The sequence below is a fragment of the Poecile atricapillus genome, chromosome 7 (assembly GCF_030490865.1).
Source record: "Poecile atricapillus isolate bPoeAtr1 chromosome 7, bPoeAtr1.hap1, whole genome shotgun sequence".
Lineage (NCBI taxonomy): Eukaryota > Metazoa > Chordata > Aves > Passeriformes > Paridae > Poecile > Poecile atricapillus.
Window position 1 is genome coordinate 15,907,953 of NC_081255.1, and position 27,052 is coordinate 15,935,004.

Here is a 27,052-nt window from a genome sequence, read left to right on the forward strand (position 1 = left end):
ACAACCTACTACCACAACTGCTTGCGTAAAAATCTCAAGCAAGCCATTGAGCAAAAATAAAAACTCATTTTCTTGCAAAATAGGTAGCGTCAAATATTTTAATGCTTTTTGTGTCATTTATTTATGGTTTCTTAGATTTACTAGACAAATAATGGTAATTCTGTGCTGCATGCTGAGATAGATGTTTTAAAACAGCAAGGAAGTTTAGATCTCTTCCCATGTTTTCAAGGAAGAGTATGATCTCTGGTTATTTTGATGGATTTCTTCCCCCTCATCCATGATGACCAGTTTCAGATATCCTAATAGGGAGACAGGAGTGGGCTTTTTTTGTTAGGCAGCTAATTTTGTCCCCTTTTATTCCTTTTTTAAAATACTTTTTGTCTCCAGGTTACTTTTTAGTAGTTCCCTATGTGTCCCATTAGCACTTCACTAGTGAGGAGGGACTGAGCCAAGTCCTGTACTGTAATCTTTCTTCCTTTGTTTATGGAATAGCTGCAGGAAAGGTGGTAGCTTTCCAGACTGATCTGATATTTTTCTTCAATCTCTGTGTGATTGATGAGTGGTCAAAGTTCTCAGCAGAAGCAGCCTGAGAACTGAGGTCCAGCCCTGACAGCCAGGGAAGCAGATTAGGATGTGATAGTTTACAAAGGGTCAAACCCTGCATAATAACTGAGTCACTCTGCTGCTGCATGGTCAGTTTAAGCCTCTGAAGTGAGGTCTGTAAGCAGAGTCCTGGGAAGGTCCTTTGACAGGTTCTCATGACCCCTGTCACACACAGGCAATGTAATCTGAACTGGAAATATAACCTGAGCTGTAGTATTCCCTCTAAGTACAGATATGTGGATGTGGTATTGGAATGGTGGTGTGTAAAGGAGAGTAAAGTCATTTTTCAGGTGTGTTGCTGGAAAGGGCGTCAGAGGACAAAATACCTGTTGTTTTTATGTTCTCATAACTGACTGCTTTTTGCTTCATAATGTGACTTTATCCTAGCAAAAAAAGGAACCATGTGAGAATGGGAGAAGTCCTTTGTTATGTTTCACTTGATGGAAAGTGAACTTTTAATGTGAGACTTGCATGCCCCTTCCTGTTTGTCAGAAGCACTGACACTGAGAGCACCTTGGCTGTGTCCTTACTTGAAAAAGCTTTCCTTGGAAGTTCCATCTTCTGTAAAAGACTTACAATGGCTTGACTGAAATTGTGGCTCTTTACCAGATTGAAATCTGTGGTCTTCTTGTTTCAAAATAATAAACCTAGTATTTCTTTATGTAGGGCCACTGAAAATTAACAATTATCATCTGTGCTCTGAAGAATATAAATAGTTCCTCCAGGGAAAAATACATAAATCAGTGCCAAATCTCACTAAATTAAAAAAACAAATAACCTATTTCATTTTGGCAGGGTTGATAATGTTCTGATCCTTGGCTTCAGGGCCAACATATTTTTCTAGGTCTACATAGAAAGATGTTCATGTCATTTCTGCCTCTACAGTAAATAAAAAGCTGGATCAGCTCTCCTATGTTGTCTGTAATGAGTTCCAACTGGAGTACTATCCCTGCATCCTTGGCAGCTTAGGCAGCTTTTCAGTGGAGAATTTTCTGTTTTTTAGAAAGCAAGATTTTTAACCTCTTCCTTGCTGAGAAAAGTACAGACATTGTAACATAAGAGATTACCCCAAAAATGGCATCAAAGTTTTGAGATTTATGGAGTATTAGAATATTTTGTGTTTAGCCAGAAGAGTCCTTCACGTTCTGACAATGTCTTAATTCTTGTTTGGAGAATCAACATTCAGTTTTGTTCTTTGTTATAAGATAGAGGTTCTGGCACCCTTTGCACCAAATAAAGCCTGGTACTAAGAGTTGTCTCATGCCAGCTACTTCCATATGATATAAATTTCTTTATCTCACCCCCTCTCTCCCCCTGCCCTGCAATTGCTTTGCTTAGTGTCTTAGTCTTTCTTAATGTTTTTTTTCTCATTGAAATACGAGAGCCTGCAAGAAGTTATTTTGTGATGGAATGAATTGCCTGGTCAGTTCATCTCTGACCAAGGCAACAAGCTCAGCAGTAATGAAGCTTTAACTGAAGGCAATATATGGCATTGTATATCAAACAATGCCAGATAGGTAAAACTGTATTAGAGCAGAAATGTGATCTATACCAGCTTCCCTAAGTGATTAAGGAATTCCTTAGGGTTGAATGAACCGTTTTCATTGTCTTTCACTAAGATCTGTGATAAGCTTGCTTTATCTTCTTATTTTGCCAGTCTTCAGATTCTCATGGTGGATACATCAGATCTGGCACATCAGTGTGCTGCTTTACAGCTAGAAATTCCTTCCTTCAGCACACATGGAAGACTCAGCAATGTCCTGAGCACTTTGGCCAACACTGAGAAAGCTCTTGCTCTTGCATTAAATTTTAAATGAAGCCAAATTCTTTGTGCTTAAACTTGAACATGAGCTTCAGTGTGTACACAGCATAGAGCCACAGTGCTTGTGTCAGTAAATGTAATATCTGTACTGTATGTTATATTTATGTTGGCCCATGGAAACAGACTCAAGCCCTAGGAATTCAGCTGTTGCTTCTTTTGAGATGATGCCCTGCCACGTGGCCAGTGACCTGCCCTGAAGCAGCTCATTTGCTGGAAGTTCTCAATGGATCAATCCCGAGTTTCATCCAGAGACTACCTACTAAGAACATTAATACTCCTGTAACACCGTGGATAGTCCTGATCTTGTGTGAGTACATTTCTGTGAGGAGTAGGATTAATAATTAATGCATGTTCCCTCTGTGTAAAACAGGATAATCTCTGACAGATGGTGATTTTTAACAAGAACACTGCAGCAATTCAGATCAGGCTAAGCATGCTTTTTCTGTGCCTCAAAACTAAAAGATGCTTACATGGAAGTATGTAAAGCCTGCATGCCTTTCTTGTACTCTACTACAAGTTTTGTGTCATGGATACACTGGAGTTTTGAGAGGTTGTAATAATAGTGGTGGTAGTGTAATTTTGTCAATTTTCATGGCATTATAAAAATGTCTGAATCCTTCCTGTCAGTTGTGCCTATCTGTAGGTGAACAGTTGAGAGAAAAAAATATTGCTACCAATAGTAGCAACTTATTTAAAAAGTCTGTCAAAATGTATTTTATAATTTTTACTATTATGAGTAATATAAACATCCAAAAGTTGGCTGTTTTATTCCTTAAATACCTTCTATAGTCTTGTTGAGGAAACGATATACTTAATCAGTTCTTAATCTTTTTTTGCTATGAAATGCTCTCCAGAGATTTAGAGGTCAAACTGGGCATCCATCAGTACAGTCAAGCTATGCTGGTCTCCATAGGAAGATCATCTGTCCCTTTCTGAAAGCTCCATATATATATATATATATATATAAATGAATGATGGAATAGTTGATGTGCTGTCAGGTGCTCGTCCAACATCAGCATCAGGCTGATGTACTAGAAAGACTGCCTGATATGCTATAAACATGTATATTTAGATTTTCTCATTGTATGTAAAGAACTCTTATAAAAAAGCATGTACCATTGCATACTTCAGATGGAGGGGTATCATTGCTTAAATGAAGGCTTTGAATCACAAATGTATGTGCAAGTAGCTATTTTCTTCCATTTGTAAAATACTCAGCTATTTCTCAGAATGAGTAATGTACCATATATAGCACCAAAACAGTGTCTGTAGTGCTTTGTATCATTCTAAGCAGAAATAGATATCTTTATTGAATACAGCATCTAGTTTGCATCCTTAGAAGTATTTGGACCATTTGGACCTTCTTTCTCTGGAAATGGGATTTTTGTAATGCTGCACATCTGTTCAACAGAATATATCTATTTTTCAAGTTTATAGTATTTTTCTATAATATACAGTATATAGTATTTTTCAAAGAAATGGACTGATTTATTTAATCAGTTTTTATATTGAGGAGGTTTGAGAACATGTGGGAATATCTTTTAGATTACCAGGTCAGATAAAGTACCAGGTAATTATGAGACGGTGGAGGGGAATTATTCAAGTCACTTAGGAGTTGCCACTTTACCTTCCTAAAGCCTGAGAGCACCTAAAGGCTGCCAGAGTACTTAGGCTGCACTTCCATGAAAGAGCTTCTCAATACTGAACTCTGCAGTAGGCTTCCAAATGGACTCTTCCTGTTCCATGTTGATTCAGTCCCTATAGGTTAACCAAGACAGATGTACAGAGGGAGCTTAGAAACTCTCGAATACTGAAAGCCAATAGGCTGGAGATTTACTGAGTATTTCACATGTTAAATATGTGAGTTCAAATCCTTGCTCTTCCTGATTTCTAAGTGCCTGAATTTAGAACTTTCATAGTTTAGGCCTTGAACATTGGTTGTCTGATAATGATTGCTGTGAAACTGTTTTGATTTTTTTCTGTTTTCAGATGGAAAAGCAGAGCTTAAATTTATTTCATCGTGAGCAAGTGCATAGTGATAAGCTTTGGTAAAGGAGATACATGGGTCTGGTTTGTCTCTGGGCCTGTCAGATATTTAGCAAGAAAACTCAGCAGCTACTATCTTGGCTGGATTTTTGCAAATCTCTTACATATACCCCTACCTACTCTGTCCATTCATTTAGTGTGTATTAGGAGCCTGAATATCCAAGTTGGGTTGAAATCAGCTTTAGTTAACTTTGGGTCTTCAAAGCCCAAGTCTTGCCTTTGAAGATGAAACAGCAGTCAAAAATGCTGCTTCAATACTTGCATTTTGAATTCATGGAAGAGGAGTAGCATGTGCCTGAATGAAACAAAAGATCAAGCAGTCAAAATAAAAGCTAATTCTCTGAATGAGAGGTTATACTGCTGAATGTAATATTTAGAAGGTAGGATATTTTAAAATACCTCTTAAGTTTTGGAATGGTGAGGAGAGCCTATCTTTCTTCTGTATCTTCAAGCCTGACCCTGTAATTAAAATCACTTGAGTGATTTGAGGAAAGGTAATTCTGATTTGTGTGGCAATGCAAGTAGATATATTGCAATTCTCAAGATAACTGTTATCATTCTAGTTCTGTTTGTGTTGAGGTGAATTAGAAACAGCTCAAGGGGATATCATCTCGGATGGTTGGGTTCAGTTTAGACTTCAAGGCCCCTTAGATTGTATCTACAAGTATTTTTTATGTACCCATTCACATCTCTCTGTTTTGTATACCAAGGCCTCTGTTTTTCAGAAGTGTAAGCAAACGGGAGAGGATAATCACAGAGACTCTAAGAGCCGTGTTAAAAATTACATATCCGTCAAGAGCCCCCAAGCATCTCCCTGCCTTGGACATGTTTGAGCTCTTACTCTTCTTGATTTAATAGTTTGATTCAAAATCTTCAGATGAGAGTAGAGCAATAGCAGGGTGTCTGCCTGGGTAACTGATTTTGTCTCCTTTGAAGTAAAATGAGTTTAAGTTTTGTATTCTCTGAGTTTTAGATACACACATCTTCTAACACCTTGTTTTATATCATAATTTCAGTATTAGCATCAAGTCATCAAAATAATTCCTCTGGACATTTTACTTGGCCCTGGACCATGTGTGAGAGATTTTATGATAGGAGCCATCCCAATGTCATCTCTGTTTTAGACTGCTGTGGAGATATGTGGAGATTTGAATGTGTAAGGAACGACTGGGAGCTGTGTATGCTGCTTCCCAATGATATCACTGGGATGAGGCTCTGTAAGGCCTGGCAATTGCTTTAGGCATATGTGTTATTAGTTCATAGTATGTGTGGTGTATGGATGTGTTTAGTAAGTGATCATCTCACTGGATCTCCTGGATGGAGACTGGAAGTGGAGTCTGCACTGAAGAGTGAGAATTGTAGCAGACAGATCCAGAAATACTCTCTGCATTGCAGAGCCATGAGTGAAAGGGAAATAGTACGGTGAAGCAGTGTTCAGAAAGGGAGAGGGGTGTGTCTGTCACCTCCACATGAGCTGAATATGATAATGTGGTACTGAGCAAATAATACTGGTATCTACAAATACAGTAATCTGTAAAATCTATTCTCTCTCTTTAGTTTTGCATTGCCCTATTGAGATCAATGGGTGATTGACTATAATAGATTGACAATTGTCAGCCTTACCTATGTTTACAGACTGAGATAAAGAAGTTGATCTTCTCTGTAGAGTGTCATAACTGTGTTTTACATTTGAAAGACTGCTCTCACCTTCTGGAAAATCTTTTAAAAATCCTAATGTCTACAGATTTTTTGTGGAACAGTAGTCTGAAATCTGTTTTCTTTTTCCTGTAGAAGTAGATTGACTTGTAAGAGTATAAAATTTTGAAGTTCAGAGTTATGTTAGTACATGGCATTAGTACTGCACTTTTTAGTATTCAAGTTAGTTATTGTAGCACAGTGGAAATACTCAGAGTATTTTCTGTAGTTAGGAAGAGCCTAACAGCATTTTATTGCAAGAACAAGCAAGATTGTTCTTGCTGCACTGATTTTCAGCAAGATTATTAAATATTATGAGACATGCTAGGCTATGCTGCTATTGCAGTGGATCTGGGAGACATATTGAAGTTACCACCCTTCTGCTCTGTTTTTATTTCATAGCATTCTGGTATTCTGAAGTTAGGAGAAACATAAGTTCTTTTTTACTTCTTGTTACTCCAGATATTCCTGGGCAGGTTGTTAATGAAAATACCTCTCTCATTAACGTATACTGGAATGCTGGGCCTTTGGAGAGGATTTGAGTAACTAGCAAATGAAAACCTAGGAGTGATGATACTGCTTTGTATCTTTGCTGCTGCTGCAGTGTAGTTTGTCAATATTAGCATTTATTTCCATGCAGACAAATTGGATGGGAATTTAACCTGGAAAAATGATCATCATTATTAATATACCATTGTAAAAGAAATCCTAATGAATACATGTCTAATATTTTAAGCTTTTGCTTGTTGTTTTTTGTGTTTGTGATATGGCCTTCACATGGGAAGGTCTGCAGTGCTTTCTTTGTACTGATCCTGCTGTATTTATAGCTGTATAACTCACTTTGGGAAGTTTATGATGCTCATCTTGCAACTGGGATGTGCTTTCAAACAGGAATAAACTGTTGGTCCATTGTTCCAAGATTGGACTGGTGAAGGATGAACAGTTTTCTGTAGTGTCTAGTATATCTTTATTGGATTCTCGTACTAATGTTTTCTCATTAGTGCCTTTTTGCTTACAGTTAGCAGACCCACTGAAAAGAGAAGTAATGAAAATAAGTTCATGTAATAAATATTTTTCGGCTTTTTGGTTGTGGTTTTAAACAAGAGTTCTGTTAAATCTATGTGTTTAAATCAAAGATATTGCACTGTTAGACGAGTTACAATGTCACTATGAATGGTATGATTTTGTTAGTGGTATATCTGCCACATGAAACAATTGCCAAATCAAGGTCTATACCCATGTGACAAAATTAAAAGCTTTAAGTATGTCTCACTAAATTCTGATATTTTTTTCATATGGTAAGTCTGTTCTCAGTACAGATTTCCTGGTGCTGCTTATAGACTGTATTTAATAAGAGGGAGTGTGGGTTTGTACAAAGCTGCTGTCTGGTGCAAGTCAGAATATGCCTCCTCCTGAGTTGACAGCTGCTGCAATAATGTCGAGAAGACTCCATGTTACCTTCCCTGTGGCTTCTCCAGGTGCTACAATGCCTGAAGGAGGTAAAACTTCTACAGATGTTAGCATCTGCTGCAGAGTAGGGCTCTGTTGATTAAAACTTGAATAGTCTAACCACCTTACCAGTAATTAACCCAAAGTACTTGTGCAGTATGAAAATGGCATTTCATGTTACTGATAGCTTCTTTCTTCCTTTTCCTCCCTCTGTGTTTTAAAATAAATTATCTGTTTCTTCTACTGGTAGGATCTTGACTTTTTTTTTAATTATTTATTTTAATTTTTTAAAAAAATCTTTTTATTGTATATATTGTTAAACTAGTGAATGCAGTCATACTTTGAAAAAATTAAATTTTAGGATTAAACTATTTTGCACTTGAATTAGAAATAGATTTGGGGACTACTGCATTCACTTTATGATCCTAATACATATCATTTAAGCCTACATAGAGTAAAAGACCCTGTAGGCTGTAACTTGCTTGCTGGATGGACATTACAGTGGATGCATGGTCTGTTCCACTCCTATGTGAGCAATACACATGGTGCTCATTTTAGAAGATCTGGAAAACATCTCTTTACTCAGTGTTGTAAGTGATGTGTGTTTTCTGTACTCTGGGACAAAATTTCATATGCTACTTTGCGTAGCAGAGGCTGAAGCACCACAATTTGGTTCTGGACAAATGGCTGAAGAAGGATGAATCTTGTGTGACTGACCTAGAAATGCAGGTCTAGCTATGATAGGGTAGGATGCAGGTGAAGTTTGTGAGGACTGGCTGTGTGAGAATTACATGTGGACAATTCCTTCCCTGTCGAAGATGTTCTAAGGATATGAAAAGTATGTACAGTTGGAGGTAAATAGCTGTCCAGCTTCCAGATTCTTCCAAGCCTAGTTGTAGGTTTTAAGAGAACCACTTCTGGGAGGAACTTTCCTCTTCTTAAGTCACTTCATGTACTGAGGGTTACAGAGTCCTACTCAGTCTGCGTCTTCTGTTAACTGGCAGCAGCTTTTGTTTCATACATCTGACCGTGACTTATATCTGGGAATATTCTGGCTTTTGTATTTCCTTGGGTTTTGGTCTTGATAAATGCTTAGCATTGAAATCTGTATATTACCTACTCTTTTGTGGAAGGGGGAATAACTGCATTGGTTTCCTGCAAACTTGTTAGAAGCTCATGCAGTATGTGCCTGCATGCCACTCACCAGTATAAGTGCCTGGTTTTGGGCAGTATTTAAGATGTGCCTGTACCTATTTTAGAGAGGTTTATAAGCACCAGTGATTTTTAATTTGCTGGTAGGGGGATGCTGCTCTTCTGAATGGGGCAGTACAGCACAGCCGTCGTGCCGGCCAGTCAAGGTAAGGGACCATCATTCAAGTGAAAAGCTGCTCATGTAATTCCTGGGTCTTCCATGACTTGGATCTGGTAACATTGTGAGCATCCTATAAGCATCCTCTGCATCACCAGGCTTTTTCTGGAGCAGGGGAAAGCTGGCAAGAACTTTCTGTTGTGTTCATTCTATTATTTTTTTTTTTTTGTTTACACTAGGATTGATACTTTAAAAGGTGAGAAAAAATGTAAAGGGAAGGTAGGCTTACATTATGTATTATGAATCAAAAGAATGTGTTGGTTTGTTGGATTGTTTTGTTTGGTGGTTTTTATTTTCAACCAGGATATAAGTCAAAGTTTTAGTTTACAATGTAGCTGCTAATGTTAGGAGCAGTTCAAAAAGCACAGAAAATTTAGCTTCTTGCATTTCTTCTGGACTACATATAATGTCTTGTAATTTGAGGCTTCCTTACAGCAGAAGCCTCAGACTACTCCTCATAAGGACATTCTTGGAGACTTTACCCTCTCTTAGTGCAACGTTTCATTAAAACAGACTTTGCAGCTCGCTTGGTAGTGCAAGTTTAAAACACTTCTGTCACTTAGCTTGGCTGCCTGTAGGCTGAAAGTACTTTGGAAATTGTAGCACTAAAAGGCACTTTCAGAAGGGACTGATGGTTGGAGGCAGGAGAGCTTCTTCTCTGGAGTTTAGTTGCTTTTCAGCAGCGTGGCTCTGTCAGGAAGATTTGTTTAAAATGCTGGCTAAAAATAGGGTAACTATGGGGCCCATCATCCCTGAGTCTCTCTTAATACCACAGATGGTTTAATTTAGAGATTGCTAAAGTATTTTGAGGGAATTTAAGTCTCATTAGGTAGAATAGTCTTGTTTCCTTCTAACGAATTCCCTTTTATTGAATAATTTTGGAGTCATTCAATAGAACTATTAGCTACCATAGTCAAACTTCAGTTTCACTAAGTGTGCATCAGACAGATGGATGCTTTATATGACATGTGAGAGTGGAAGTTTCTTTTCAAAGTTGTTCATTTACAGACTGCAGCCTCGGGATAGCAGTAATGCTTTTGTTAGCTACTGATTTGTGCCAGCCCCAATCCAAATAAAACATTTGATTTGTGGCTTCTATTTTAAACACACATGCACATGCTTGCTCCCCTCAGACATACTGTATTTTATCAACACGAGAGATCCTTATTTCTTGTATTAGTATGTAGTGACTACTGAGAGGCAACAGTGTAGCAAGAAAGTTACCTAGCATTAAATTCAGACAAGAAGTGTGAGTCTACCATTCAGAATTTGTCTTTAAGTGTTTAATACAGCTGGAAAACATTTGTGTACTCTCTGGAAAAAAAACTGAATATTGTTAGAATTCCTATTTAATTGAATGATGATAAAAGATGACAGCTGCATTACTGTTTCTGATATGTTCGGTGACATACTTGAGCAGGTTAAATATTTATTCCATGTGGTAATCACAGTGTACAGATCACTTTTTGTTCAGCATATTTTGAATGTAGACTGTTCACATGAATTAATCTTCAGGGTTTTTTGGGGTTTTTTTTCTTTAAAAACAGTCCCAAAACACTGAGCCCCAGAACTTAGATGTAAAATAAAACAATTATTTAATGTTATGATGCAGTATGTACATGTGTTAAATTACACCTTATTTTCTTCATGAAACTGATGTACAACATACTAGATAATCCCTGTATGATTACTATTGTGAATTGATCAGAGAATCATTAAGGGAAAGACTTCAAAAAGTCCTCTGTAGCATTTCTCATTAGTGGGAGAGTATATTCTTTATTGCAGTAATTACTGCTGTACTTAGAAGTAGTGGAGGACAATGTAAAGTGAACTGCATATTGTGAATGGGTAAAGATATCCAGTCTTTCCTGTTTACCAGTAATTTTAAACATACTTTGTGCTTTTTGTTTGAAGAACCATACAAATAAAACTGTTTAGTTTTCTGGAAGTGTTAAATACTAAATATAAACTTACACTAATACTAACAGGAATTTGGCATATCTTCAAAATTTTCATGGGCTTGTAACAGTGCTGGTCATACTACTCTCTGAGCAGTAGAAAAAGCAAAATTTAGAGACTTGAAATGTCTTACAAGTTACACCTCTTCCACCCTAAACAGAAAAAAAAATACTTTATTATTTGGCATAATGCCGATCTTTACTGTTGGGTCTTCATCTGTATCTAACAGAAGTTGAAAAAAGATATATTCTATACCATGAGATTTTATACTAGAAAACAACTGTTTCTTTTGACATGCATAAATATAGGGTTTTTTTAATAACTGTATTTCAGTTCATTTTCATGCAAATGTTAAATACAATTACTTTGGTGCTCCAGTCAGTGTTCATTCACAAATGTATGATATGAAAAAAAGGTGATGTAACATGACATGATTTATTAAGGTGTTTTCTTTTATCAAAGGAGGTTTCAAAAATGTCATTAAGGGACTGAATCTCTGTTTACCAGTTATTTTGCCTTTTAAAATGTCTAATCAGTAGAAGACTCCAACAGAAGTCTAAAAATAAAATTTTTCTTTTTTACTGTCATATTAATGTCTGTGACAAGAATTCTTCATCTGACACTCAACAGTCTTGCTGATATTCAGTGACAGTCTAAATTCCAGGTAACTCCTGAATTGCCTTCACTCTTCAGAACAAATAAAAGTAGAAGTAGCAAAAATGTTTGTGGGAGTGAGCCTGACTAAAACACAGGGTCAGCTGGATTTCACCTCTGATAAACTGAGCCTCAGTTTTAAGCCCTGGGAAACATTCATTTAACTTGGGACAAGGCTGAGTTCTGCTCCCAGGAGCTTTTGATGTTAAGTGGTCCAAGTTCGATTCTCCTATTGGTTAGTTGTGTTCCTTACATGGTTTTGTTTCCAGAATGTCCCTCCCCTAAGGTTATATATTGTACCCTCCTTTGTTCTTGTCTTTGCTTGGCTGTCCCCTACGGAGCTCCTTGGGTTACTGTGATTGGCTTTTGGGCATAGTTCCCATTTTTTTTATTCCTTATTAAAGTGTCATTTTCCTGGTGCCAACCATTGCTCTTTTTCCTATTTATTTTTGCCACCCTCTGCCCTGAAGTCAGGGGACTTAAAAGTTTGTTGCAGCCACCCTTACTGTGACAATGTTGCTATAACTTGGTCTTGTGGTACACTGAAGTTAAAGACAGATTTCTCATTTATATCCTGGGATCATGATTTTGTTTTCTTGGAGCAACAGATTGAGACTTGTTCTCTTGATCACTATGGCTTTTAAAATAAAATTTTTCAGAAAGCTCTTGTTAACTTAAGAAAGACAATATCATCTAACTTGTTGGTCCAGTGGAGCACCCAGGAATGAGGGATACCTTGGTGGTTCTGGTATTGTCTTGGAGACTGGAATGCAAGTGGTTTCTGTGCTGCAGGTTGCTGGAAACTGCCAAAGTATTCCGTACCTTAGTCTTGTGTTGTCAAAACTGAAATAATATTTCATTGTCTTGGATGGGGAGAGGAGTTAAGCAAGAGTTAGAGGTGCTCAGGTGCTTTGTTTAGGGTGACTGCCTGCGTAAACATGGGCAGATAAACACAGTCTACAGGAGTGAAATTGCCTTGTCTGAGTTCTGTGTTGGTGGGGGTTAGCATAGCTCTAGGGACCCTGGGAGGGCAGGCAGGGATAAATGACCTGCAAGCAGATGGTTTAGTTATCTCTTGTACTATCAGAGTCACTTACTGAGATTGGAAGGGACATAGGGAGGTTGTCTAGTCCAATCCTCTTACTCAGAACAGTGTTGACTAGAGCAGATTGCACGGAGCTGTGTCTGGCCAGGTTTTGAATACCTCCAAGGATGGACACTTCACAGTCTCTATGAGCAAACAGAAAATGTCTCAACATTATACTGAGCCTAAATTAATTGGCAGAATAAGAAATGGGCAGAGCTAATTCTTTCATGTGTGCTTATGGGCACTGACCTAGATTTATTACTTCCAGATGCAAAGGGAAGGGTTATGGCTTGGCTTTCACCTGGTCCACTTCCCCAAGGATGGCAGATCCGAACAATGCTGAGGTTTGGGCAGCACACTGAGAGTCAGTTATATTCTTAGGCCTGCTGAGATGTCTCAAAACGAGTCAAAGATCCTTACATTTTAAGGAACTAGATTTCTGCATTCAAAACTGTAATAGACCATTTTCAGGATGAGCACTAATGACAGGAGTCACAATGCAGGTAAGTTTTATGTTAGCAAGAAGTCATGGTTCACAAAATAGTAATTTTGAAAAGTGGCTTATTGATCCATGATACTTGGTTCAGGTATCTGCGCTGTTGTCTCTTGGTTAGTGAGGCAAAAGTTGTCACCTATTTTTAGGTTATGGTGTAAGGCTGGGTTCTGAGTCTACAATAAAAAAACCTGCTGGTCTCTATTAAAGAAATAGCAGTTTGTAGCTGGGCAGAAAAATTCAGACCAGTTGTGTTAAAACAGTACTTAGAAGTAAGTTTGTCACATAATCCAAGATGCATCAATATAATGATTTAGAACAATACAGTGTATGTGTTCGTAAACCACAATGCAAATGTAAACATTTGCATTTTGGAATATGATTCAAATACCTGTTTTTGTTTAAAAGGAGAATGTGACATTCTTAAAAATCAGCAAATTAACATTAGTGTGTTTGAAGTTTGAAGAACTGTCAGTTTCTGTACTGTAAGTATTGGTCCCAGAATTGGTGACTGTAGCATTCTGAAGCACTTGGCCACTTGGAGTAGGTTTGGCATGAAAACCTTGGCCTAGCAAGGTGTTTGTGTTTAGTTAATGCTTGCTACTTTTGGGGTTTTGTTTTCTTAATTGACATTTTTCCCACTTGTATTTCCCCACCCCTGGATACAGTGTGTCAGTAATTGAATCTTCTTATTTCTCCAAGCATAAGGTAGTAATGTCATACTTTATATTCATGATAAATTCATAAAATATTTAATAGATACTAGCAAGAGCCATTATGAACTGACTATGTAAAAAGATGGAATACTTGAGGGCATTTGTCACACATAATTCATGGCTGACGACTAAACTAATTTCAACTCTTCTGGTTGAGTTGGGTTGAGTCCCACACCTCGCGCTGCATATATTGTAAGAATATTAAAAATGCTGGAACTTGTTAATTTTTTGTCTTACTAGAAAGGTAACACTAAATCACAACATCTGAAAATAAGTCTGGTTTGCTAGTTCTTTTGGAACATAAAACTTAGTTAAAACGTTCATAATATTTGTAGTGTGTGTATTGTGTAAATAGTACTCAGACCTCAGTAATGAGGCAGATGTATTATGAACCCTTCTTCCTCCAAAAATGATGGTGTGTGCAAAACAGTACTGTGGACTATGGTTGAATGATTTTTTGGCTGAATCTAAAATCAAAATATGATGTTTAAATTTTTTTCATGGAACATGCATCTATTTGAGATTTATCTCTATGCAGTGACTTAGGCTTGTGCTATGGGAAAAGTGTGTGTTAGAGAAGGATTAGGACAGTTATAATGGTACTGGTGTGGCAGTAATAGGATTCATCCAGTGAAGAAATTACTTCAGTTTAAAATATGTGAATAGTGGTGCGATCAGGAGCTATTCAGAAAAAAATAGCTTTATATTTTCATGCTAAGCAGAAAAATGCTGGTGAGTGATATACTCCCACCAGGCTGATGTTGAGAAATATGTCAGGAGGTTGTGTAGAGCTATTTATTTTCAGGTTTAAAATAATCACCCAAGAATTTCATATGACCATGTAATATTTTTTCATCTTCTCAAAGGCAACAAACATGCAATGTATAGTATAAATTTGATGTGTTTTTTTAACTATGTGCTAGAAAATTACTAATTTGTACTAATGATAAGGAGACTCTTTTATGAATTACTGAATCGTGCAAATTAGCAAGTGAACAAACACAATAAAAAAAGAATAATGTATCACATAATGTTCTTAGTCTGTTTTGACATTTGTGCTTCAGTGTTAACTGTTTTTGCTAGTACATCATCTTGCACAGTGCTAGTAAACATATTCAAGTATATTTTAGGAAAGATCATGCTGAGCTATCAGTAGAGCATTTTTCCAGAGCAGTGTCACTCCCTCCTCTTTGCTGAAAACTGAGAAGGTTGTATTGCCGTGCATAATATATTTTGCATATTTCTATTGCTTTTGTTTTGAATTGTGGACAGAGTTTTGCCTGGTCATGTTTTGTAAGCAAAAGAGTATAACTTAGGTTGCTGGATCTTAGGATGTGTAAAGCACCAAAATGGATTTGTAGAGAGATCTTCCAAAACACTGTCAGCAACTCTGCTCTTAATTACTCTGGTTGAATTGTTTTCTGCATTTTGGGAATTGATTTTTAAATTTTTAAAAATTTTTCTCTTTGAGTGGTAACTGTCAAACTCCTGTCTCACTGAAAAGCTCCTGCTCTTTGAATGGGCTGAAGAGGCTGGTCATGGATAAGGAAGTGAAGGGATGAAAAAAAGGTAGAGCTTTTACTGTTCTTCATTCCTGTCTTCATTTCCAAATAGACAGACTTCTTATGATTGGAAAAATATCCCATGTGGTTATGCAAAAAATTGCTACAGTGTAGGAAACAATAAGTAGAGGTTATTTCCAAGAAATTGTTTGCAGTCATAAGGTGACTAGTAGTACATTTCACATACTTAGTGAAATGGGAAATTAAAGAGTGGATAATTCTATCTTTCTGCTATTCTAGGCTTGCAAAAGAAAACAAATTACATTGACTAAATTAGAAGTGGCACCCTTTAGTTGCATTTGTTATCCTTTGTTCCATTGCTTCGTGTTCTGTGCTTGAACACGTATTGACAGCACAACGAACACGCAAGTGTTGGTTTGAATTTATATTGATATTCTTTGTTGAACTGACTAACTTCAGTCAGAGGCTGAAGATGAAACCTAAGTAGCTGTAGTATCTTTGGGAGCCTTTCTTGACTGAACAGTGTTTAACACCATCCAGTCCATTGTTGAAAATACAGCCCCTGAATATACCTGAAATGGGGTTGAAGTGGGATTCTAACACAAAGCATCTTTCCTTCTCCTGCTTAAAATTTGGAAGCCAGTATCAAGATACCTTCATGAAAGTGAGCTAACTGCTTTTAAAATTGCTAACTGGGAAAGTCCTGAGAGAAAGGAATCTGATAAAGCAGCAGCATCATTCATAATCAAAACTCTTACTGGTCTGCAGTAACCCCAAACTGGAATGTATTCTGCTGTCATCAGACCCTGGCCAAGGACGGGGGAACAATAGGTACGCTTGCCTCCTGACATCCTGGAGCCAGGGATGCAGGAATGGAGCAGACTGACAGTGGTAGCTGTCAGGGAGGTTTTCTTGTTGGCTTAATTTGTAGGCATGGGTACAGAGCTTCAGGATTCTTACTGCCGAGAAATTTATTAAGAGCTGTCTGAGTTTGCAGCCAGCAGTCTTGGGCATTCACCTGGAGTAAAGAAAACAATTGGCAGCCCTCAGTGTTAAGGAAGAGAGACACTGGTAAGTAAGCTACACCTGTCACTGTGTTGGTATCATAGGCTGCATCATATGAACCTGTAAATCCTGAGGTATGAAACTCTGCAAGTTATCATGCATTCATAAAACTAATGCTTCTGGGTTAGAAGGAGCAATGCTAAAATCAGAGGATCTAATTCTGGGATGCAGGAACAGTTGGGGAATTGGTAATGTGTACTCTGTGATTTTGTGTAGAGGAGGTTCTAATGGCGGATGGAGGAGAAGAAGCATTTTGTACTGATTTCTTTCTGAAATATACGTGTGACTAGTCTGAGAAATGCAGATTTTTGTGGAGTTTTTTTTTTTTTATATAAATTTTAATATTTTTCTGTAATTGTTTTCAAATAACTGCATAAAAGAGAATTGCCAAAAGGCAGACATCTGCTCATTTGTAGGAAGCAAAACTATCTACCAAAAGAGAATATTTAAATCCTTCCAGCAGGTTTTTGAAAATGCAGTGCCTTTGGGAAATGGGAAAAGTGTGCTTTTTCAGCCACACTACATTTACAGTCCCGGGATTGCTGTATTTGATGTAGGTCTAACAATTTGAGCATGTACAAAGAAGAACAATGCCAGGAATTCAAGTGATCTCTCAAACTATCTTAAACCAACAGATTACTGATTTTTTTTATGCATCCTAAAGTTTCTTAAAGCTGTGTTTCTCTGAAAAGAACCCCACATTTCTATTAATATTTTCCAGACAGCAATTAAATGCTGAGCCATCACAGGAAATGTATTCATTCCTATGCCATTAACTTCAATATGGGAGAAAATGTGACAAATACTTTCTTTTATATAATCTTCTTAAAAAGGATGTGAAAATTCTCCATGCTTAGCTTGTAAAGGTGAAACCTTAAATGCAAGATTTTTGTGCCTTCTTTTTAGCAACAAATATTTGTCCTATTTTTGCAAACACTGATTATTCTCTAGTTGCCCTCCCAAAGCCTTCTTGACATTGAGAGTCCAGAGTATTTTCTGTGTTTAGCTAGTAGATGGAATTTTCTTTGCCAATATACATTAACCTAAGAGGCCATGCTGTAGTGCTCAGAAATCAAACTGGTTTTAAAAGATTTTTATGTGGTTATACTTGGAAAATCCTTGTATATATTTCATATTTAAATCCTTTGGATACTATTAACTACAGTCCTTTTTATTTACCCTAATTATGGGGTGCCTGGTAAAGTGCTTAAAATAAGGATTTAATTTATACAGAAAATGAATACTCATGTCACTCCTCTAGTCCTAAATAACTTGAGACAGACATGAACTCTTAAATTTTTAGGGTTTGCTTATCTCTGTGGGAAATCTCAGCTGTAGATATATAAGCAGACACAAATCTGCTATTTTAAAAAACCATTATTCAGCATACTAGGAGAAATTGCAAAGACTGTGTAAACCTGTTGGGTCATGTAGTCCAGCCTTCTGTCCATGTAGCGTGGTGAAACTGTAAAGCTTGAACAGCTCTCTCCAATTAAGTAGTTTGCATGGAGGAGATTTGCATGTAGGAGATTTCTACACTGGGAGAATGCAACTGTGAAAAGGTGCAAGTATACAGTTGAGTGCTTCTGTGAGGCAGCCTTGTACCAAGGATGTCAGGTGTTAAATTTAGTTGATGAGCTCCAGAAAGACTCTGTCCATATATGTTTGTCTGTTTGTTTACTTTGTTTAGTTTGTTTCATGAGGTTTTTTATTGCTTTGATTCAGTTTTGGTTTGTTGTTTGTTTGTTTTTTAGCTGGGGGAGATGCACAGCTAAAATAAAATTAAATTATATATTGGTTTCACATAATGTGAAGTCTGGACAGTGACTTTCAGTTATGTCATTTATTCATATTATCATACTATGAATGAATGTTACAAAATTTTTCCTAGTGAAGGTGGTTATAGCAAAATCTGGATATAGTACATACAAGACCAATCATTTAGCTTTAATGACTTAGTGTATTTCCCTCTTGCAAACCATTAAGACTGAATTTTCAACTATCTACTATTAAAATGTTACTTATATCTTTAAACTCAAGATAAATTTAGAAATACATATATATATATTTCTAAATATAGAAGTATAAAGAATACAACATTGACTTAATGTAATTTGTTTAGGGTTTGTCTTACTCTGTGCTCACCTCTCTAGTTTCCCTCTGTGATTTCTGTAATTGTGTCATAGAGCTCGTTTCATTTGCTGAGGGGATGCTGGTTTTGAATCTTTACTTTTTGAGTAAATTTAAGGTAGAAAAGCAGAGCCAAATAATTATCTTAAACATCAAAGCATGTAAGAAAATCTCACCTTTTTAAAAATAGACTTATATATTACAAACAGGGTAACATTATTTTCTTGTGACTAAAAAATGTACCAATTATTTGCAGCATAGAAAATCGGAACTGAAATAGCAGGAAGATTTCCTTCTTTCTGAAGAGCATATTAGAAAGTTACAGTATCACTTGTTAAGGTATCTTAGACAAACGTCTCAGTTTGAAAAAGAGGATGAAAGACAGTCATTGTACAAGTGCAATTTCTAGACATAATATTAAATCTTAGAATCCTCTGCTGAATTCTTGCAGTTTCCAAAAGAGGGAAAAGACTGGAGTAGTGGCACATGGTCCTCAGTTCTGTAGCTACAGCAATTTTAAGGTGAGGAAGAGTGAGGACACTGGAGTGCTGGAAACTCACTTCTGGAAGACTTGCATGAGGCTGGCTTACGAAGTTGCTCGAGTGTTTTCATTATAAGCAATTGAATTGTCTGACTGAGTCCCACTGGGGACTACATATATTAAAATAGAGCACGGTTAAGCAGTCTGATAATGAACTGGAGTGTTCACTGTCTGGAAGGACTGAGCTTTATTTACTAAGGAAACTCTGCCTTTCTTTCCAAGTTTTAAAGCTTGGAGAAAGGTGGTCAGCTGGGGTCAATGACTTATCTCCTCATTGGAAGAAGCATCTTTATCAGGTTCTCAGTGGAAAGGTGACGGACTTCTCAATTTTCTCTGGAGCGCTGAACTGTAGTAGCAGCCAAAGCTGATGATTCTTTTTTGTTTCTACAAATCTGAAAACAAGAGCAGTTGAAACCTTTGAAGTTTTTATTTTTAATCTGAAATTCAATGATTTAATTTGTGCTTTTGCCTGCTTCCAGGTTATGCTTCCTGTAGGGTCAAATGTTCAGGTGACACCAACAAAGTTAAAATCCTCCTGATCTTTTGCCCTCTTTCTCCTTTTCTCACACATTCCTACCCCTTGCTAATATTAGCATCATGAGCTGGGAAATGGTGGTAATGCATTGTGTGCAGAGGGCAGTACAGCCTGACTTGTGAGGCAGGGTTCTAGATCAGCGTTCAGTCAGGCTTGTGGATAATCTCAGGGTGATGCAAAATAGAGAGATGGGGAATTTTTTGGTGCTCAGATCCTAAAACGGGAAGCTTTACCTCATTATGCTGTTACTGCCTTTCCCAAGACTAGTTTTCCACAAAAGTTCTTTGTTTAAATCACTCTTCCGTTGATTGTGGTAGAATTGCTGGCATGTCTAAATTGCAAGACAGATTGTGGTGCTGTAGTGAGGAAATCCATTTCTTCTGGGTTTGTAGTTTTTAACTGAGAACATTTTCTTAAATTTTCAATTAATGCATTTTAGTTAGGTTATATTGTATCATAGGTTGTTTATATATGTAATTCTTAAATTTAATCAAGATTTTCAATGCAAGTTAAGTGGTAGATTTGTGCTCCTGATATTAATGATATATTGAACAGAGTGGCATTTGTATGATGTGCATAGATGATGAAAGCATTTTGGGAGAAAAAACATCTTTGACTATACTTGTAAAGTGTATCTTTCCTGAAGTGAACCCAGATGAGTTTTGTTGACATTAAGATAAACAGACAACAGGTGATTCATGTTTTGGAAAGGTAATTTACGCAGGACAAGAATCATACCACATAAAACTAATTTATTGTTTCCTAAAAACCCTAGAAAGGAGACTTGATATAAGTCAAAAAATCTGTAACACTTCTGGGAGAGTAGTCCAGGCAAAAGAAGATTATTGTGTACAGGACAAGCCATAATAAAAACTGTCAGTTCTGTCAACCTTTCTGTCTACGGTCTATAGAGGATTAAAAGGATATTGAACATGGTGTAACAGCTGTCTCTTATGTGAAAGGGATCACTGTTGTGGCGAACATAAATGTACCCGTTTAAAAAGCTCCATAAGGCGGGGTGCGGCTGGGCCACAAGTGGCTGGTTTGGCGGGCAAAGTGCTGCTTTCAAGGACTCGAAGAGCACAGTGCAAGGTCTAAATGGGTATTATCAGGGTTTTATCAACAAGTGGGTTTCTTGTGTGTCTTTTGCACTACTGGAGTAGTATGGGTACTATCAAGTTTATTATCATAAGCAGGAAACTATATTGTGTTCCTATGACATTGAGAAAATACGAATTATTATGTAGTGTGAAATTTAATGAGTGTTAACAGAGAAGTTGCAGATTGACTTTTAAGTACTTGGGTTTTATAACTAAAAACTTTAGGATTTAAATAAAATATTTTGTTGGCAACAATAAAACTTTTAACTAGACATAAGTTTTTGGGGAAAATTTAATGAATTTTGAATGTGGATTAATACTGTTGAAAACACAGCATTTTCTTAATGCTTACTATGAAAGAAGAAAAAGGGGACCATGCTTAGAATTAACACTGCTGTAATGGATGGTTGAAATTATTTTCACCATCAATATAAAAAAAAAAATTGATTTCCAGTATGCCAAAAGGATGGTACAGTTTTTCTGATTTGGCATGAGCTGACATGCATGCTTTGTGCTACAGTGTTCTGAAAGCGGAACTGTGTTTTCTATTTTTAATCCCTCTAATTTATATAACAGCTTTATTCAGCAATGTTATAAATTGGAGAAATACGATTAAAATAATGATATACAAGTTATATAAATGAAATGGGTGAAAAGCAGCAATCTTTTAGGTTATATTGCAAAATGATTTGTGAAAAGTTCTTTGTCCCCGTAAAATTACAGGAGGAATTTAAGGAGAATATAACTTCCCGTGAACTGACGTGGAGCAGGCTGCTCCCCATGGTGCAGTGTGGGCAGAGGCCATCTGTGTTCTCACTGCTCATCAAGGGGTTAAGAGGAAATTCCACAAACCTACTTTTCCTCTGCTAGGCTCTATTTGTGTGTCTGGTCACAGACCAAGATAGTGCTGTCCAAAGTATGCAGAAGACATGGCATTAGGTAATGACAGTTTTAGTGCAGAAATGGAGGTTTTGAAGGGCTGGATGTTAGTTGACAACAACTCAGAAGATGGACTGTAAAGTGACTGGTGCACGCTTTCCTACACCACTGTCATAGATACCTGATGGCAGACACTGGCTCTTTTTTTATGTTACCAACATTGTCCATTAAAATGAAGTTATGGTGAAAGATGACAAAAAGTTACAGGACAGAGAAGTGAAAAAGTTTCAGATGAATGGGGAAAGAAAGACTACAGAAAACAGGAAGACAGCCAAGCAGAAGCGAAGAGGAGAGGAGAGTTTCTGCACTCAAAGGGGATTCAGAAGTAGATGAGAAAAGAATTACGGCTGTGTAGAGAGTCAAAGAAGAAAAGAGAAAGATGAGGCATTGATGAATAGAATGATTTGGAGCCTATGTCCATATGATTCACCACCTCTTAAGTGTCCAAAAATAACCTTGTCTGTAAGTGCCATTATTCTGCACTAGGGTAGGAGGTTTTTGTGTCTGAAGACTTACTTTCAACTCTGATCATTTCTTCTTTTTGATAAAAAAGCACCTCCCTTACACGTCCTGTAACTGCCAGCAGCAATGCCATGTCTGTCTCTAATCCTGTAGAAAGCCTCTATTTAAAATTTACTTCCTCTAGTCAGCTGAACTTACTAAGAGAGAAGTAGTGCCATTTTTTAATGGATCTGCAGAAGGCTTACAGGACTTCAGGTGACTGAAGAGGCAATAGTGACAATGTGAGAGTCTTTCATTCTTTCTTTAAATATGAACTGGATTTGCCAATTTACATGGTACTGAATGATTTGTTTCTTATGGCTCCTGTGCATTGCTCACAGGCCAGACCTTTTATACAAATAGAATTTTTCACATGTCATTTTGCAGTGTAACCTAAAAGACTACTATCTTTCACCCAGTATTACATATCCAGGACCAGGATATCCACTTGTCTGTATTGCTGTGTTTTGTAGAGTTTCTGGTGCCCTTTGTGTTCAGAGGTTTTTCTTGGCAATTAGATTTGTTTTTTCTGTAGTCCAAAATTGTTTCCATAGTTGATTCTAATTTAAGATTTTGTTGTCTTTGCCACAGTGTACTTACACAGCAGAGTTTTGGCCTTGCATATGGCCTTTTTCTGTTTTCTTGACTTTGAATATTCCTGTAAGTATCATTTGTCTTTGGTACTCATCAAACCCATGTATCAACTGTTACGGTGTTTTGATATTTAAACCTGGCAAAACATCTCCTGGTTACTTTGTAATCCTTTTCTCCTATCCATTGTAAAATGCAGTGAACACAAAGACAAAAGGATGTGGGATTTTTCTCTGTGAATGTTAGTTTTGTGTGTGTGTTTTTTTTGTTTGTTTGTTCATTTTTAATTAGGAAAGTAATGATACTTTTTTTTATTTTTTTTATTTTTCAGCTGCCAGCAGTAGATTGTCTCCAATGGCTTACCATTTAAGTAGTGGATCTTTATCCTGGCTTCCCTTACCTTTTTTAAATGAGTCTATATACGTCCAAATCTCTGTTTAGGTTTGTCCTTGACCCTCTTTTAGTACAGTAATAAGCATGACCAAATGGGGAGAAGAGAGCCCAAATTCTACAGGATTAGCCATAAGTAATTAAAGGATTTAACCTCAAGAGAAAAATCTATGTAATGCTTTTCACTTCTGCCATCAGAGGCAAGGGCCATTCAACTTGGGATTTAGATTTATTTAGAAATAATAGATTCATTTCTTCCTGACATGCAGCTTTCTTATTTCAGTGCTTACTGTCCCCAGCTTAGTGTTTAGAGAGGTGTGAGAGACTTGGAACTAGGAAGAGCCTCGGTTGGGTCAAAGTTGGGTCTCCTGCTCAAACTGACCTCTTATTTACTGGGTGCAATTAGCTCTACCATTCTCTTAAAGTTAATTGACCAAGGCCTCAGGAAGTACATACTATTTCTCTGAGCAGTGGATGGAGTTTTAGAAATTTCTACAAGTAATAGAGTTGGCAGCCTTTTTCCAAAATGACTGTTTATGTCCTGCAGAAACCTGCATAAATGAATTAGGATTCAATTTGCTTCTAAACCTCTGCCAACAGTAACCATAATAAGGGTTATTTGGTCTGTTTTGTGATACATAAAGATTTGATGGGTTATCAGCTACAATTTGTTGAGAAATATTACTCCAGATTATCTGTTTCACCCCTGGCCTTTCAGCATTCATGTGATTGCACTTCAGGTGATTTTATTGCCAGTTATATAGACAATTGTTGGCTTCATTTTTAGGTAACAATACAAATAAATTGCCCTTCTTTGTTTAGAAGCAAAAGTGTGTTAAGAGCTGGCATATACCTGGAAATGGGACTGTTGGTCAGGTATTTTGACTTTAAAATAAAATATTGGGTAATATTTCAACAACTATACAACAAAAGCTATTAACTGAAAATTAGTCTTGGCTATGGCTTCCTTTTATCTTCTGTAGTGCAAAGACTGTGGTGTTGCCTTTTATATGGAAATTAATGTGCATGTGAAGTCAATGTAGTGTCTTATAAGATTCAAAACAGCCTATATGTTTCTAAAGGAGATGCAGTTCCGTGGACAATGGGAGAAAAGTTCATCATATAGGGTGTTTTCTGATAGTTGGTAGGATTTTTCCTATATTTTTACTAAGAAATGCTGAGATAGATATTCTCAAATTAGTCCGGGTCCATATGTAGTCCGGAATGTTGTTTGAGTTTTTTTTAGTAGTGAGAATGCACCTCTTCATTTACTTTGCTAGGAGCTAACAGGTGAATTAGAAATATTTAATCTAAATTTCTTATTTGTTTATAATATTTTGAACCAAAACCATGGTAGTAAAATAACCTTGTAAAATGAAAGGTGAGATTTCTCAGAGTGTAGGAGGACAGTTGAAGAAAAAGAAAGGAAGTATAATATTAAATGTTTCTCCATTGGGGTATATGCATGTGGAATTGAATCTTGTGGAAATTGCTCGTGTATTCCTTAAGCAGGGTATTTTGCCTGTGATTTTTGAAAGGATCAATCACTTGCAGCAATTTATGTAATAACCTACTGGTGTGTAACTCTACTACTTTATTTATTCTTTTTGCCTGATTTGCCAGAATGCAATACCTTTGCTCCTTTGTACAGTAAATGCACTCTGTAATATCTATGATGGTATGGTCAAAGGATAATTTATTATCAGATAGAAAAATAGGTCAACACTAATGTCACTTGATGATCAACCCCCCAAGTTTAATAAAACACCTCACCAGCATGCATTCAGCACAGTGCTTGATGTTTTATTAGGACTACAGTACCTTACAGTACCTAGCTATAGCAGGAGTGTAATTACTGAGCTGTCATGGTGATAAGTGGGATTAATGGCAGCCTGGTGCACTTTAGTCTGCAGAGTGCCTGGAAGATGGTATTATTATAAGAGAAAGTCTGGACTGGCATATTCATGGCATGCTCCCCTCCTCCCCAAAGCTCACATTCAAGTTTGCATTACTTGCTCCTCCCAGTAGCTGACATTTTCAACAGCTGTTATTTGTGAAGCAGCTCAAAAATCAAAAGAGAAATTATTTGGTAAAGATGCTTGCTAGTCTGAACAAGTAATCTGTACACAGTTTATCCTGCCAGGTGCCATGTAGTTTTGACATGAGATTGTTCTATATATACTCCACAGAATGTGTTTTATGTTCAGTGTGCTTCTTCTGATTCTGAATACAGGACTGTTGTATTTTAAAGAAAACCACACTGAGGAAAGTGAAAGTCTTAATGGAATGGATCTTTTTTAATTGTATAATCTTTGAGTTCTGTTATTTCCTTACTGCCTGCCTACACAGGCAAACTGCTCAACTGAGCCCTCATACTGGCATTATTTTGTCTAGCACATCTCCTTTTTTGCTGGCTTCTAGTACTAGAACTTTTCTTTATTTCAAATAAGAAATTCTTGTCTGCTTAGAATGCTAAAAGAATCCTCATGACTCAGTGTTCTCAACCTTTTGAGGTCCCCCTGTCCCACCTTTCCTTGTTAAGGCCTTTTTAACATGTACCTGTCACAGGTGGTGCTGGGCAGTGTTATGTTCAGCTGCCACAGCTAAACCTGCTGGTGCTTTTCTGACATCCCACCTTGCTGAACTAGTAACCCAGTGTAGTGTTGAACCCAGGTTTGGCTTGTGCAGGTTTCCCATCTTTTGCAGCCTGTGAGGCCTGTTTATTTTAGGTATATCCTCTGGGGCTAGTCTTCCATGACTAGTCTTGTGAGAAAATCCAATAAGCCACTACCCCATGTGCTTTCAAATTTTGCTGGTGCCATATTGTCCGGAATACCCAGCTAGATAATAATGAATAATTAGATGAAAGGCTAATTAATCTTCTACTTAACTGGATTTTCCTTTCTCTCATATTCTACCCTTAACTGAAAAAACAAAACAAAAAAAAATCCTAATGTGTGTGATTGACAAAGTTAGAACAGTGTTTTGCTGCAGGTTTTCCAGTCACTTATTTTCTTTTAATGGACTCTTCATTTCTTTGTATATAGTCCACTGGCCACTTGCAGCTTTTCTGTTTAAAAATACTGTCTCAGCCAGTTCCACAATGTTGTTACCTAGCACTGAATAACAACAATCAAGGTAGACTTATGGAACTTACGTAAGTATCTGAGCTCAAATAGAAAGTAAAAACCAATTTTATTTCGTTTGCCATAGATTGTTAAACCCACAATTTGCATTAATTCTGACTATTACTAAAGCAGTAGCAAAAGAACATCTGGAATAACCTAATGAATTCTGAGACAAGTAATGAGGCATTTGACCTACGATAATCATTGATCAATAAAACCAAGGCTGTGTACTAATACCTTTGTGCCTAATAGAGTACCATTTTACTCCTTCAGCTGACTTTTATCTTTTTTTTTAGGTTTGCTTAATGCAAGTTTTGTAGACTGTCCTGAGGACTTAATCCTTAGATGGGACTGGTGCAAGCAACCAGATCATTACACCCCTGTGCATGATTATGCAGAAACAGAAAATCAATCTTTGTTACTTATGTTGTTTTGTCACCTTATTACTTGGTTAGGTTTTGTCATAGAAATTACAGGAAAAAAATCTTAGGGATTTTGGTTGGGAGTATATATATGACTACTGAATTGTTTTTAGACGTCACAGAATTATCACAGGAAATTCATAGAAAAGTGACTTGAAAATTCAGCAGCTATTCTTATTCTTTGGACATACAGTAAAAGTAATTCCTTCTTTTGTGGAAATACTGTTGCTTTTGTATGTCTGATTGTCCAACATTCAGCATTTAATCCATAATGAGACTTCCAGAACTTAGTTA

General features: G+C 36.9%; 1 protein-coding gene across 1 annotated transcript in view; it reads left to right on the plus strand.

The window, feature by feature from the left end:
* The window catches only part of DPYD (dihydropyrimidine dehydrogenase), a 345,166-nt gene that overhangs the window by 68,811 nt on the left and 249,303 nt on the right, over positions 1-27,052 (plus strand). The gene's annotated exons all lie outside the window — the stretch shown is intronic.